The 16,189-nt window shown below is 37.8% G+C and overlaps 1 long non-coding RNA gene across 2 annotated transcripts; it reads right to left on the minus strand.

Annotated features, from left to right (window-relative positions):
- Positions 1-661: 661 nt before the first annotated feature.
- On the minus strand, positions 662-4,632 carry LOC113088384 (uncharacterized). Of its 2 annotated transcripts, none has more exons than XR_003285974.1 (3): positions 4,366-4,632; positions 2,816-2,943; positions 662-1,035 (listed from the first exon to the last, which is right to left on the minus strand). It is a non-coding gene; the product is annotated as an uncharacterized LOC113088384 (long non-coding RNA). The 2 variants fall into 2 exon arrangements; XR_003285979.1 differs by lacking the exon at positions 4,366-4,632 and adding an exon at positions 3,916-4,356.
- Between the last annotated feature and the right edge of the window lie 11,557 nt (positions 4,633-16,189).

Raw genomic sequence — 16,189 nt, forward strand, 5'->3', positions numbered from 1 at the left:
AAATTTCAGCAGTACTATTCTTAGTTATCTTGGAACTCAAACAACTTTATTTGAATTTCATTTTATTCACCTAAGGCTACCTTTTAAATTACCATAATTATTTAAAAATGGAGATTAATATCAGATATCTTCTTGTACTTTTAAGGTGGTATTAAAAAAAAGGAGCAAAAAATGTTGTGTACAGAGCATACACTCTAAAAACTGCTGGGTTAAAAAATAACCCAACCTTAACCACGCTGCTGGGTCACTATTGGACAGAACACGCGCTGGGTTGGTTTGACCCAAGTGCTGGGTTTTACCGTTTAACCCATATTACTGGGTCATTCATTTGACCCAACCAGTGGGTAAAATTAACCCTCTTGCTGGGTTAAGTCAAACAAATAGTTAAGTCAAATAAATAGTTATTATTTAATAATAAATAGATTATTTCCTGTCTCACTGCCTTTATACATTAGTTACAAATATATTTTATATTACAAATGTAAAATAATTATTGTCTCTGTAATACAATAAACCAGAGGCCATGTATATGTGATTTCAATCTCATTTAATTTAAAACATATTATTTCTTTAAAAACAATACATTTCTTTAATACTTTGTTTGTATACAATATTGAATACATTCTTTACCCACCCATCCCAACCCCCACCCACACACCCTCTGACATTCACCCTTCCCCACAGACTTTATAACAAATGTAAATCTGTCCAAATATTCAGGCATTAAAAGTCATTAAACAACTAATTTGAACTCTCATACGATGTGGGCCTGAAACCACTGTTGTCCTCAAAAGGACTCTTTTCCTTCAATTTGATATACAGCATGCTGGAGAAACTCCCAGGTGGGGAGACACTGCTTGGTGTACTGAACATCAAAAACAAAAAAAGCTTTAAAGCAAAGATTATCCGCCTCCAACAAAGACTCAGTCTCAATGGCGTGGCATGGAATAATGGCAGAGGTCTGTGATGTCCCCCTTGTCTCATCACTGAGGCACAGAATGTGCAGCAATGCTCCAGTCATCTCATGGTCCCAACCTGTTGATTACACACAATAACTTAGAGTGCTGCAATATAACTGACATGCTAGTTAAGCTTTTTTGGTGGAAATATAAAAAAAATTGTATTGCAAACATTACCAAATATGACAAAATGTTTATTTACATATTTATAGTAATGGTAATAAAAGAATAATTTGGACTAATATTATCAACATTTAGGCATTAAAAAAGTCTAATTACTGTAATGTTGATAGTGTCTTTAACATTAAAACTCACAAACCCACTTGTTAATCTCCTGACTGGCAGCACTGATGATCATTTAGATAAGCTTAGATAATTTTCATCTTAGATAATTTACATTTATGCATTTGGCAGACGACTTACATTGCATTTCAAGATACACATTTACATTCTTATCAGTTTTTGCTTTCCCTGGGAATCAAACCCATAATCTTGCCATTGCAAGTGCCAATGCTCTACTGTTTGAGCTACAGGGAAGATTATGTTACACAATAAAATTAAAGATGACATGCATGGTAGGGTATCATGTAAATTTAAATTTTAAACCATTGAAAATAATCCAGGCGGAAATTCCTTTACACTACTAATCAGAGCCAGATGTGACGACACGTACTTTGATAAAGGCCTATAGTTTTCTCATGTAAATGTTATTCTTCAGGTAAAATGTTCTGTTCTTTGTTTATGGTTGTTTACTTACAGTACTTTTTGTTTTCTCATTTACTGGTTTGGTTCATTTGAAGCCATTTTCTTGATGTGGTTTAAATTCTAAATAACTGCTATAAGAACAAGCTAAAAATGAAGCACCATCACCAGTACTCTGACTTGCGATATAATAGCTTTATATTCTTAGTATACAGACAGACATTTCCAGTGACCTTTCAACGTGATGACGTAGTTCCCTGTCCGTTTGTTGATCAGCTCAGTCCGAACTATTGAAGGTAAAAAGTCTATAAATTATTTTTAAAAAATTAAAATGACCTATCGTTTCACTAGATAACAACCTCTTCTTCAGCTGTGATCGTGTACAGCCCGTTTAAACACTTCAAAGACTTTTGAAACTGCATTTGGACTTAAAAAAGAATGGTCACCAATGAAGTCCATTGTTAGAAGAAAAATCCAGAAATGTTTTCCTCAAAAAACATAATTTCTCTCGCACTGAGGAAAGAAAGACATGGATATCTTGGATGGCATTGGGTGAGTAAATTATTAGGACATTTTCATTTTGGGGAGAACTAATCCTTTAAGGTGACTGGGACATTGGGAAAAGACACTGATCTTTCATGTACTTGCTCAATAACAGATTTTTGTAAAAATTTGTATCCAAAAAAAGTTACGAATTGCAGCTTTCCTTAACTTTTGTTGGGTAAAGCTGCAGTCCATAACTTTTGGTGCTCTAGCGGCTAATAAACAGAACTGCATGCGTTTTGCAGAAGAACATTGTAACCGGAGTTACTTCTCTCTTTTTATGTCTATGACGAGTCACACAGGTACTGTGCTCCTCCGCCAGTCTAAAATAGTCTGAATATAAAGCCTTATTATATAGGTGTACCGTTAGTGATTCAGGATAAGACAAAAACACGATTTGGAAAATGGATTCATGATGTACTCACTCATTATATACTATTTGTAAATTTTTGAGACACACAAAAAAAAGGTTATGGACTGCAGCTTTCAAAATTATAAATATTGTAAATTATCAAATATTGTAACCCTGAATTACTTTCATAGTTATCAAGCATATCAAACAGTGCAAACGTCCACCCTTATTGAAGTAGAAACACTAAAGCAAAACTTACAGGTTGCATGTCAATAAATGACTTCTGGGCCTCCTCTGTGGTGGGTCTGAAGACCTTTCCTCCTCTCCTGTAGATGGATGGGGGAAGCAGAGTTGGCAGGACCTTCAAAGCTGTCTCCTCTTTAGCAGCTAAACAATTTGACCAAAATACATAAAGTTGCATTAACATCTATATAGTATGCTGTATATAACAATTAATATTTCTAAAGTAGCATTTCTGACTTTTCTTAACACTGATTATCTCTTCATCACAGAACCTGTCTGCACATAATTATCTGATAATTATGTGTTCACATGGGGAGTTTCTTGACGAAGTGACATCGCCAACTACTGACCTGGCATGCATACAGCCTTTCATTTTCATTTTCATTTTCGCAGATCCGTGTAAAAGGGGATCGTTTTTAAAACGATGACATCTGCTTTTAATACATCGTTGCCCTCTAAACATTTCTGACATTTCGGCCAACGGTCATATCCGTTTAAATCGGTGTCATCTGTTAGTTTATAAGACTTTATTCAGAGCATTGCCATGACAAGTATAAAAGCAAGGCTGTAAAGGATAAACTCACCGTGTTTTAATGGCATCCGCAGTAAAAAAAAAAAAAAAAAAAAAGCTGTATATAACTCCTAGATCTATTTTTCCACAGCTCATATTGACTGGGGAGTTTTATAAAATTTTCTCAGACATTTATATTTGAGTGTTTCAGCAGAACACAGTAAATAGCAGTACAACTTTCTTTTAGAGATGCATGTCTATTCGTCACAGCCTCCCGTGTGATGGCAAAGATGGCGCTGCTGTGAATATAGCAAAAAACATTATTTGGCCTCAGAAATTCTTCGGGCACACTCGGCAGATGACCACTGTCTTAATAACGTTACTAAATTATAGTCTTAGCACCTAAAATCTTAACAACTTGTAATTTGTTTTCAGGGCGAGAAAACGCTTAACATGAAATCGATTTATTTCTCCTTTCCTCTGACGCTGTTTGTAAAGATTGCACGTCATTCATATAAAAACCTTTTTTTTTTTTTTGGCAAAAACGATTCTGGTTCAGAGTCCGACAGAGACTTTACAGAAGACACACGCAGACTGGAACTTACCTCAGTTGCTTTTTCTGACGAGTATTTCTAAAATACAGCAGACTTTCCACACACAACTCACTCACTATTTCCCGCCGATTTACGTGCGAGCCCTGTGAGGGACTAACTTACTGCGCTTGTAGGCCTATGGATTTCATACAAAACGCTTTCCTCACTTTTAAATACGCAACGTCCACAATGAATACGATAATAATTACGTGATTAATTTACCATTTAAACAGCATATTTCAAAAAGGCTGCATATATAGGCTAGCTGGTTTACAACTAAGGATTTAAGGATGCTGCATTTTGTCAAAAAATCTAACCAGCTAGCAGTGTCTATTTAATGTTTCACAGAATAAATACGTTACCCCTCACACTTCCATATCAAAGACTGTATGTTGAACAGTGAAATTAGCTTGCTGTTACCACAACTTATTAGAAATATAGGTAAACATTCATTTAACTTACCATAAAACAATGCGCGCTCCGAGTGCGTGCCCCCTCCAGTCAGAAGTGAAGAATCCAGAAAGTTCCGCAAAGAATGAAGTAATAAACCAGTTGCTGGGTCAAAATAACCAAACCAACTGTTTATTTGTGAATGACCCCGTTACAAATCATTTTACCCAGCATGAGCAACCCAATAATGTGTTTACAGTACCCCAAACAACCCAACTTTTTGACCCAGCACAATCAACCCAACAATTTGTTTACAGAAACAACCCAGCATTTTTTTGAGTGTACATTATGCAGTGAACTGTGTGTGGTTGTTGTTATCTGTCCCAAAGGTCATTGCTTAGGTTAATTAAATTTGAATCACTTGTTTTGCATCAACATGATACACACTCTGCCATTTTCTCCAAATAACTACATTCTCAACATTGTTAGTTATAGAAAACAAACAATTACATTTATTCAATAAGTCGAACAGATTTTCACATAGCCCAATGATTTCAAATGATTTCAAATTCCTGTTATCAGAGTGCTGGATGCTCCAAGGCCAGAAAATGTTTCAACAGGCCACTGCAAAAAACCCTTTCATCATCAACCTTGTCCAAAGTCAAGTATCCTCTCTATGCCTGTTGTGTCTACACAAATTAAGTTTGGAGTGACTATGTGCAGACTGAAAGAGAAGATAGATGGAAAGCTAGATGGAGAGGGGAATACATTTTAACCGACAGTACACCCCAGGGAAAAGCTTCAGGCCAGCCCTGCACAGGCTTGTATAAATCAAAATGGTTTTGTGTGGCCAATTCATCTTACTCATCTTCTTCTGTAACCTAAAAGATGATGTGATGGTCCCCCCAAGGTGCAGAAAGATGTAGGCTACAGATATGGTTGCAAAAATAGAGCTATTTTGATGACTGTGAGCAAACATTGCACAATATATACCCATGGCATGTTCAGTCAACTGTCCTCCTGGGTTCGCTCTACAAGAGTATTGCTATTATCAAATAAAAGCAGGCAGGAGCATAAATTCTGCTTTTAACAATTCTAATAATCTCAATCGCAGAGTGAGAAAAGATGAGCATAAGATCAAGAGCAATATGAACACTAATAAAAAACACTATTGTTACAGAATCTCAAACTAGTATTTTTTAACCTGTAAAAAATACATAATTTTAGAAAATAAAAGATCTCATCATTTTCCAGAGTGCTTTCTCACTCTGACAGAAAAAGGCTAGAAGTGTGTTTAGAGCTAAATTGTCCACAAAGATTTTCCTAGTTAATATATTCATGTGTTTTCGGCACCTCTTTATTTTTTCCTGCATTGCGAGCATCAATAATGGCATTCATCTTCTCATTTAGACATGGTGCCTGAGGCAGTCCGATAAACAGAAATCATTTGCATAAATATGAAACACCTCAGTTTTGGAGTGGCATGGTGTGATCTAATGAACCCTCTTTCTCCTGTGTGAGGAAAGAAGGAGATTGATTCCTAAATTAGACAGACAGGTTGTTTTCCATTGCTCTGACTGAGGCAGTCGTATAGAATGTTTCTTAAGTTTGTGTAATATAGTAAAGTTGCTTCTTTATCATTTATTTAATCTGGAATCGTTCCAAATTTGTGGTCAGACTATAAAATGGCATCTAAATCAAACCTACTTTAAGATGCAATGTTTGTGTGGTTAACACACTATTAAAACAAGGTATTAAAACACCCAAATTTTCACTCACCTCAAGATTAATTAACTCCTCTTGGTGATAAACATGTTTGTTAAGTGTTCATGCTGTACAACCTTTATGATCTAGTTAATCAGGGACACCAGCATGCACTATTCATCCTTCAGCTCACTGCATCTGATGTCTTCGATCTCACACCTAGACACTTGAAAATGAGCAACAAGCAGTTACAGATATCAGGTACATATAAATCCAGAGTTTCAGAAGTAGCTTTCCTCATAGCTGCTTTGTTGTACGTCTCAGGTGTGATTGATAGTAACTGATTTTCTCTCCCAAGAGACGCGAGAATCTTCTTACTCTGGAATTGCACATTCCCTGATCAAAGAATAGGCCAAAGCATGATGCATTTTTCTATGTCAGCTGTCTGGGTTGATCAAAGTGATTACAACTCACCCAAAATACCCAGATGATGCAAAAAGGAAATCAGGTTTTTTTCCTTACAGCAAAGACATCTGCGTAACTACACTAAAGCTTATTTATGTGTTTTGTAAATTGTGTTTAATATATAGAACCAAAATTCACTCAAACAGTCTGTAGGCTACACATCATTCTGCTTTTCCCCCACACTCATTCATTCCTTTCATAATCCACTACTTTAGTTCCTCTGCCACTCATTTCTTTCTTGTTGCTACTTCCCTCTGAGTCATCTTGCTGTTCTTCATATTCGGAAGAAGCAAGGAACCAAAAAGAAAGCATTGATTGAGATCATATGTCATTCAGATCATCGATAATGATAGGTTGTGGGCAAAATGGTTTCAAACATGCACCCCTTAAACGAAAAACGCTGGAAAGAGTGTTGTGAATTTCTATACTGGTTCAACACAAGTCCGTTACAACAGTATATGTTCTTTTTTGTTTTAGTTCAGTAATTCTGTTAAATTAACCATAATGGAATAAGTGACCTAAATAAATAACCTCATTTGATTTTATATGTATCCCCAACATGATTAATAAATGTGTCAAATCAATTATAAGTTTCTACTAGATAGCTAACTAATAACGACATCATTAGCATGCTATATATATGTAACTCTTTTACTAATTGAATGGTATATAATCAATGGGAAGTACAAGCAGGAGGTGACCAGTCACTGTACTAGCTTTTGTATAGTAATTGCTTATTTTTAGGGGAATGAAGAGGATTTTTGTCTCTACCTCAGTATCATTAGTGTATGGTGTTCGAGTTCTGAGCAGGAATGAAGGATCTTATGCGTTTGTGCAATATTGATTTGAGTGAATGACCGAAATTTCTGAAGCTAATGGAAATGCATCTCTGTTGGCGTGCATCTTCACAGCATGCTGGGGGTGTTACTTCAATATTTTTAATTTTGGAATTTTCATTTCAGTGCATCACTACTGAGTCTCTTTTAAGTCGAACAGTGAACTGTGTTCACACCAAATGCGAATTGAGCGTCAAATTCGCGTCTACCGTGTCTAGTTTGCCACTTGAACATTTTGAATGCATTCGCGCTTCTAGAGCGAAATAGACGTGCATGGAAAGCAAAAGTTTGAAGCAAAATGACACACGTCTGAGGAGAAATCCGCTTCTTGTGGCAGGGGCAAGTGCTAGCGGTTGTCTGTTTGCAAGATGGCTGATGTTGATCGAGCACTCGGTTCTTTTCCACTTTTTCCTGCACACGTAGGGGGAAAATAGTTGTAGTTGTTGTTGTTGACTTAACATTGAAATCATTCACGCCAGACGCTCTATTCGCGTTTGGTGTGAACACAGCATTAAAGCCATTTATTCAGCTGTGTTTATTTTCACTATTATTAGCATGTGGCCAGGTTGTAAATCTTGGCACTGTTTCTTTATTGTTTCAAAAATGTTTGTGGCTCCTCCAAGAGATTCGCTTTCTCTTCAATAGACACATTGGTTACAAAAAGGGTTATACAGACATTCATGGACACATATACTTTGAACTGAGAAACAAAGAGCATTTAACAAAGACTTTGTGGTGGTGAAAAGGACTATGAAAAGACGTAATTTTTCATCAACATGTCACGGCCGGAGGAAGAGGCTGCGGTAGTATAGGGTTCAGCTAGCGAATGGGGTATGGGTAATGTGCAAGAACAGATACAAGAGTTCAGTAGTCAGCATGCTGAAGCTACGCCAGCTATTGCCAACTTGAGTAGAGAACCAACTAGTTTCTATGTGTCTGTGACCAGAGAATACTGCTCGTAAGAAACCAGACACCTGAAGACAATGCTCATTTTGTTCTTTCCCTGCTAATAGGTGCTGTTGTAGAAGAGGTTTGGTTAAGGAAGGAGGGTCAGTCTCTGCAAACGGAAAACATCTTTTCCTACATTACGGAGGCCTTTAGGAAAAAAAGCATAGTCCTGCCCAGTTATTGAAGACATTCTATAACTGCAAACAGTTGGAAGTGCATACTCTCATGCCTGGTCGCAAATATTGAACTCTGTGCTGAAGCAGTCTACCGATGGCATTGCAAATATGAATACTTGATACACTTGATGCTGCACTCAGGAGAGAGCTCTGTAAGGGACAAGCCGCAGTCAAGTTTGATTGAAGTGAGAGATAAAGCTTTAATGTGGTCTCCTGAAGATCCCAAATTGCATGCTAGTAAAGTTGCCCTTAACCACAATGTAAACTCTGGAGCCATAGGAGCCCAATGTGCGGCCATGGTTAGAATGCCTGCAACGAGCTCTGTTACACTTAACAAAGATTTAAAAGTAGTGTCAGAGCAAGGCAAAGCCATCGGGAAGTTAACTCAAGCTGTTCAGGAATTGACTTTACTGTACATTGCACTCAGCCTAAATCAGAGAATCGGACTAGACCTAAGATGCAGCCACTTTTTACTGATGATTGCTAGCCTATCTGAGTGTAATGGGGTGGATTATATAGCCAAAAAACATAGTGAGAAAAAGCAAACCAGCCATCAAGGAGGATGTTTCACCCTCCATGTCAAAGGGAAATGCACACCCTCGACTGCTGTGAGCCAGGTGACCAGCTACTTAACCCCTTACTAGTAACCCCCCTTTTTTGGCATGGAGACCGAAATTACATACCCAAAATAAAAAGGTTTCTGCTCATGATTCTTTCTGACTAGATACATAAATCAACCTTTGTTCACAAAGCTGACACTTTAAAGTTTACTGTTCAGGAATCAGAATCACTCAGACTGTTATGATAATAGAGATATATAAGCTCAAACATAAAAACAAAAATAAAAATATTAAAAACATATGTTTTAAATGTATTTAAAAAAATGTTGATGTAGGAAATGAGTTTGAAAACACAGTGTAGCTAAGGCCACAAGTCTTCCAAGACTTCATAAAAATTTTTATAATCGAATCTGTAAAACTGTGAATTTTATGAAATATTTTCTAAGGCCATGTCATGTGTGTTTTTAGAGAAGGCTAATCAGATTGATTTATGGCCCTTGTCATCTCTGTAAGATCTCACATGTAAACTTTCCTGTGCTCTTTGTGTATGTTTCACTGTTGAAAGCTGCCCGAATCATGATTGTATTGTTCTCACCAAACGGTTCTTTCACACCTCCGCCAAGTATGACACATTATCCGCATTATTCTTTTATCATTATTCTTTTGTTTTTATTCCACCTTTATTAGCCTTGATTGTGGTTTTTCAGGCTTTACAAAGCAACAAAGCAGCGATCTCACTTCAGTCTCTCTTTGCATTTAGCCCTTATTTATCAAAAGTCTTACTATAAAAATACAACAAAACATTTTCTTACGACCTTACGTGAATTATTGAGACAAAAATGCATTATGAAGAAGAAAAGCACCTGCTATTAGTAGCATTGGTGCTAACGTTAGCATCAAGCTACATCTGACAATTTATGAAATTATTAGTACACTTTTACTCAAAACTCACTTTAAACCCCGATCGAGTGTTTATAATAACTTCCTTTAGCGATCAGGGGTGGAATTTGGTCGTTTACTGTTGTAAAAATATGTTATTTGTAGCCTTTTTCATCGCTGCACAAGTTAGCATTTCCGATGTACATTTTCGATTTTTTTTTATAAAAACGCCCCAGATCTCAAGAAATTCTCATACCAAGCTTTACCATCGTAATCGCGGGTTTATTATTCGGATATTTCGTGTGTACAGAGGTGTTTCAGTGTTGTTTTGGCCATATAACTACCAGGAAGTGTGCAGGAAGCATGTGACACGATGGGGCGGTGTCCAGATATGAAACTCTAAGATTGACGTTTGAAAGACCCAATCAGAGTCTGAGTCACACACAGCACGAGCTGTGACTACTGCACGCACACAGAGATCGCTGGGAGAGGCTGTTTATCATCTGATCGCGTAAATCCGTGGAAAATGAATAGAAATGACGATTCTGTCTGAAGAAATATGAAGTAAACATCAGTAAATATATCCAAATATCTCCGCAGATATGCATCTTTGGTCTGTAAATCCTTATTGACGCTGTTCAGTGAGTCTATGTGAACACAAATAAACCGCTCTTGACGTGACTGAATATGAGGGAGTTGTGAATTTCTATTCAAAATGTGGCATAATACGGATTTATTATTTTGCACTCCTGACATAAATCACTAAATATCTGTCACTGCAACAATGTTTTATCAAAATATTGGTCAAATATCGAAGCTTGAGTCTTTAAACTTTCCATTGATGCACAGTTTGTCCAGATGAAGTAAGACAGTGATGTTTAATGTGCTGTGAAAGTGAAACAATAATAAACTGGGGCCGTCAGCGATGTTTGCACGCAAAGGGGTTGTTCCTACATGCTGTAGGAAAGTGTCCTGTCATTGACTTGAAAATTGGGGGAGTGGATGTCTCATGTTTACTTGACAACGGGAACCAAGTCAGTACAATTACAGAACATTTCTTTAAAGAGCACTTGAAGACAAAGATATGCTCTCCACATCTGGTTGGCTCAAAATTTCAGCAGCCAATGGATTAGACTTCCCCTACTTTTCTTAAATTAACTGTTGAAACAACAGGTATCACTTTTTCTGGAGCATGGTTTTCTAGAGCTAAAAGCTTTGCTACTGAGGTATGTTGATGTGTTTGCATTGAATAATGAGGACCTAGCGTCTTCTGACAAAGTGCAGCACAAGATCCATCTGGTTGTTGATGTCCCTCTTCATGACAGCAGGATATTGTGAAAAAGCATGAGTTCTGTTTACTATCGGTGGTCAAAAGAGTGTCAGAGAGCCTTTGAGCTGTTGAAAGAGAAGCTTACATCGGCCCTGATATTAGGCTATACAGACTTCTCTCTTCTGTTTATGGTGGAGACCGATGCTAATAGTGAAGGTCTGGGGGCAGTTCTCAGCTAGCATCAGGGTGACTGTAAAGCCCCTTTCACACTGCCATTCCGACAAATACACGGATAAAGTGTTCCGGCAATTGTTCCCGGGTCGCTAGATTTTGCACTTTCACACTGCCAGTGATTACCCGGGATATATGCGTGCTTTCACACAAAACCCGTAAAGATCCCGTAACAACACGTGACATCAGGGCGTGAGACGTGTAATGTACGAGTCGAAAACATTAGGCACATTATACTTTCACTGAAGCAAGCGAACGATCTCGCCGTCAGCGCAGATAGTGAGGAACAAACTGATCTCTGCTTCATTACAGTTTGCACATATTTTTTTCGTCGCAAACGTTGATCTTCCTTCAAAACAGTAAAAGAGTCGCGCAATAACGCGCGTCATCACTTCGACTTGACATTAGACCTGGCTTTTGTTCACACAGCGCCCATCCCGGGTTGAACCCGGCAATGTTACTAGGTCCCCGTCCCGGGTTCAATGCCGGAATCAATCCCGGGACATGTTTGCTTTCACACAGAAGGCGAGCCAGCAATGTTCTGGCAATTTGCCGGGTCCAATGTGCAGTGTAAAGGGGCTGATCGTATAAGTGATCGTATAAGCTAGTCGAAGGCTTCGCAATGCTGAGAAGAATGAATATAGTAGCATTAAACCTGAACTATGAGCTCTTCGATGGGCTGTTTCAGAGAAGTACTTGGGGTATTTGGTTGTCTCCAGATTTGTAGTGTTCACAGATAACAGTCCATTATGTCATCTGAAAACCGCAAAACTGGTTGCTGTCGAGCAAAGATGGATGGATCATTTAGCGATTTTTGAATTTGAGGTTAAAGTACTGACCCAGAAAACACAATGTTGCAGCGGATGCCCTCTCTACACAGCTATTAGCAGGGGAGCCTGCTAATCTGGAAGACCTAGAATATGGTGATTGTATTGCCATTTGTAATGTGGTCTAAAAGGGTAAACCCTCAGACCCAGAATTGTTGACAGCTGGGGATCAATGCTGTAAAGTTAGACAGATTTGTGCTTTAGATTGTGGAGCCAGAGAGGAAGGGATTAATACCCAGAGAGGTACATTAACTTTTCCAGGCTTTACAAAAGCTCAGTTGAAGGAGTTCCAGCTAAAAGATTTGAATCTCAGGTAGTTCAGGAAGTTTTGGTACAAAAAGAAAAATCCCACAAGTAAGGAAAACTGCAGCAAATCTAAGACTGTAGTGGAAGTACATTAGAGAGATGGATGGGTAAATGTATATATTTGTGGATGATCCTCATCTTGGTGAGTGTCAGCAGTTGCTCTTGAGTTGCAGTTGTTGATCATTTCCTTGAGAGTGTCCTTGTTAAAATGGGACACCAAGGTATCGAATGCACACTCAACCTGTTGAGGCAGAGATGCTTCTAGGTTGGCATGTAGAGGTCAAGAGCTGGGTCAAAAAGTGTCAATTATATTTTTAAATTTAATCTGAATCTAGATTAAAAACACATCTCTTTGGCCAAGCATCCAAATAATACATCTCATAATTTTGGATAGCTGTTATATCTGATCAAATGTGCATTATTATTCTTTATTTTAACAGTAGCTATGCTAATTATGTCTATATTTGTTTCTATGCTTGCCACTGGATTTACACAAGCTCCAGTCTGGATCCAGAACACCTGAGAAGAGATGATGCCAACCCCTCAGAGGACTTCAGATGATACTAACCCTGAAGCAACATACAGAACTACCAAATTTTGTCATAAATTTGATTGCATTATACAATAATTGCTGTTAATAGTGTTCATCATCTGTTTGATTACATCTTTAATTAATTTTTCCGTACATTTCTGCCATATGCATATAAACTGACATTCACCACTGATAAGCTACTATTAAATATTGTAGAAACTTAATTTTCTGTAAAGTTCTTTGTAATTATTTGTATCATAAAAAGTGCTATACAAATAAACTTGAATTGAATTGAATGATGTATTTTAACCAAGATGCTGCAGCCGAAAATCCATTCCCCTATGAAGCCGTTCTTGAAAGTGGTGGCCTTTGAAAGTGGTGGCCTTGGATTATACAGTGCTCGAACCGGCCTCAGATGGTCGATGAATTGATTGTAACCAATGTGTTTACTCAATTTACACTGGCATTACCCACCAGAGACAGGTGGGCTGACACCACAGCCAAGATTTTACTTAAAGAGTTGTTCATGAAGTATAGGGTGCCAGAAATGTTATATTCATATTAGCTGAGTTGTGTTACCTGTATGGAGTGAGGAAAATACACATGGCTCCTTACCGCCCACAAGGTAATGCACAGTCTGAACAATTTAATAGATCACTTCATGAGTTGTTAAGAATACTTCGTCCTGAAAAGAAAAAGGCGTAGAACTACATCTGCCCATTGATGGTCTTCTAGGCCAGGAACAAGCTGCAGATAGAAGACAGGATTGGTTAGACATTCACCAAAGCCAACTCAGAGAAGCTCATGAGAGAGCAAGAGAATAAGCATAGCAGAAGGCTGCAGAACGGCTTGCTCCATTTAATGTCAAGGTTTACTGTCCTACCATTAGTGTTGGTCAAACAGTGTTTTTGTGTCACTGACCTGCAGGCAGAAACCAGATACAGGATGCGTGGGCTCCTACAGTATATTGGGTTGTAGAAGTACAGGGCACCACATATACGGTTGAGCCTCTGGAGGGAGGTCCACGTAAGAGAGTCCACAAAGTCGACTTGTGCCCTTGTGTGAATCCTGTTGTTGAGTCGATGGCAACCGACGGTTGGAAGCTCCAATAGCTCAGTTTCCACCTGAGAAGGGGGAAGTTGAAAATGTTGACACAGATTGTGTGGTATTGAAAGAGGTCACTTGGCATCGTCTGGAATAGAAAGGAAATGTAGATGTCTACAGGTCAGCAGAGGAACCGTTAGCTGTTGAATTTGATCTTGTTCAAGATATTGGGGAACAGCATACATTTAAATCAGAACAATCAATGGAACACGTCCCTGCCCCTGTAATAAACAAGCATTTGACTAAAAGGCCTGTTCCCAAGCCCGGAAGGACTAACCAAGAAAATGCTGGCATGGATTCTAACCTCTTTCATGAGCCAAGATCAGCATGTTATTCTTTTTTTTCTCAGTACTGTAGTTTTTCCCAGGTCTTGACAAACCTTGGTACGGTGTTCTTCATAGAAGCTGAAGTTAAGAATATCCACAGTCATTGAGGACAAATATGTCTTAGCAGGGGAGGATGTGGCCAGCTTGTAAAACTAGGAGCTGTTTTTGTATTATGTTTCAAAAATGTTAATGGCTCCTTTAAGAGATTCCCTTTCTCTTCTCGTGAGATTATATGTGTTCTTTGGATGTGTGCGCACAGTTAGAGAAGCCATTTTCATGGCGCAACAGAGCTCCACGCTGTAGTGGTTGCATTGATTTTATTTACTATATGGTAAAAACATTTTTTTCTTTTTAAATATCATTCAAATATATTTAATATGCACAAATGAGTCTAGACCAACATTTGGTGAATACATTTCATTAGATGCAAGTAGATGTCACCCGTGTGGAGTGGAATTCGTGGTTAATGGTAATGGATTTGGGTACATAAGGTCCATGATATCTCATACAAATGTTTACATTGTGTCAGTTAGATAAGCTACATATCCCTGTTAAAGTCGGCATAAAACGGAAGTAGCGATTGTATTTTTTCTCTATTGTGATGTCTATCAGAGTGAAACGGCATCTGAAATTAGAGGGCGGGACTATATTTTGTCCTTCGGGACATGATTGGGTCATTGGAAGTTGGGGCATTGCTAATAAAATGGAGGCAGCGTTTAGCCCTCACTAGCTCCGCCCTTGTGCCATAGCTCGTGACCAGAAGAGTAGAGTCGTCGTTTTGAAGGGGTGGGGAGGTTAACGTTTTTGATTAAAGATTACCAGGGCATATTCATAATTTTTTTTAAAATAATGAAGCACACTGATAAATTATTTATGATAAACACTACAGTATTACATTAAAAAATAAGAATTTTCCATTTTGATTTCATGGTGACTTGAAAATCTGTTACATGACTATACTAACTTGTGACTTGATTTGTATGTCTGATAATTCATTGTTAATCTGTGTAACAAAGCTCAAATGGCTTTGTTGATGTGCTTTCAATTATCTTGTGCCTTAGCCACTGCCATATTCCAATTTGTTTCTACCCTATTTTAGTTTTTTTTTTTTTGTTTCAGTGTATTTCACTGTGGTTTTAATGCACGCATTGTTACATATTTCATACTGTATCTCCTAGAGTTTATTGGATTTGACATCTATCTATTGTGTCTAATTGCAAATTTTGTTGTATATGATTCAGTATTAAATTTGAAGTTACTGTGCACTGTGTCAGATTCTTTTGTTGTGTAACACCAACGATTGTCTGTTGATTCTTTTGTAATACCTTTTGAGTTTTTTTTTTGTTATTTTTATTAGGCCCATTTGAATTACACATCTTTTTATTTATTTATATATATATATCTATCTTTGTTACATGAAACTTTGCTCCCATTGACTGCAGTCATTAAATCTACAAAGCAGTCAGAATAAACTCCAAGAAAAACCTGTTTTGTTTTCGGTATGTTCTTTGTAGCTCACCTGGTTACAAGCATAAACCCTATCATTTCAAATGCAACATGACATGTAATGTGGCTATAGATTATAGGGTAGCACTTTATTTTACAGTCCTGTTCCCGATGTACATACTATGTACTTATTATAGCAATTACAATAACTATGTAATAACTAGGTACTAACCCTGAACCTACCCCTAAACCTAACCTTACCCCATGTAGTTACCTTGTATTACCA

The sequence above is a fragment of the Carassius auratus genome, chromosome 6 (assembly GCF_003368295.1).
Source record: "Carassius auratus strain Wakin chromosome 6, ASM336829v1, whole genome shotgun sequence".
NCBI classification, from domain to species: domain Eukaryota; kingdom Metazoa; phylum Chordata; class Actinopteri; order Cypriniformes; family Cyprinidae; genus Carassius; species Carassius auratus.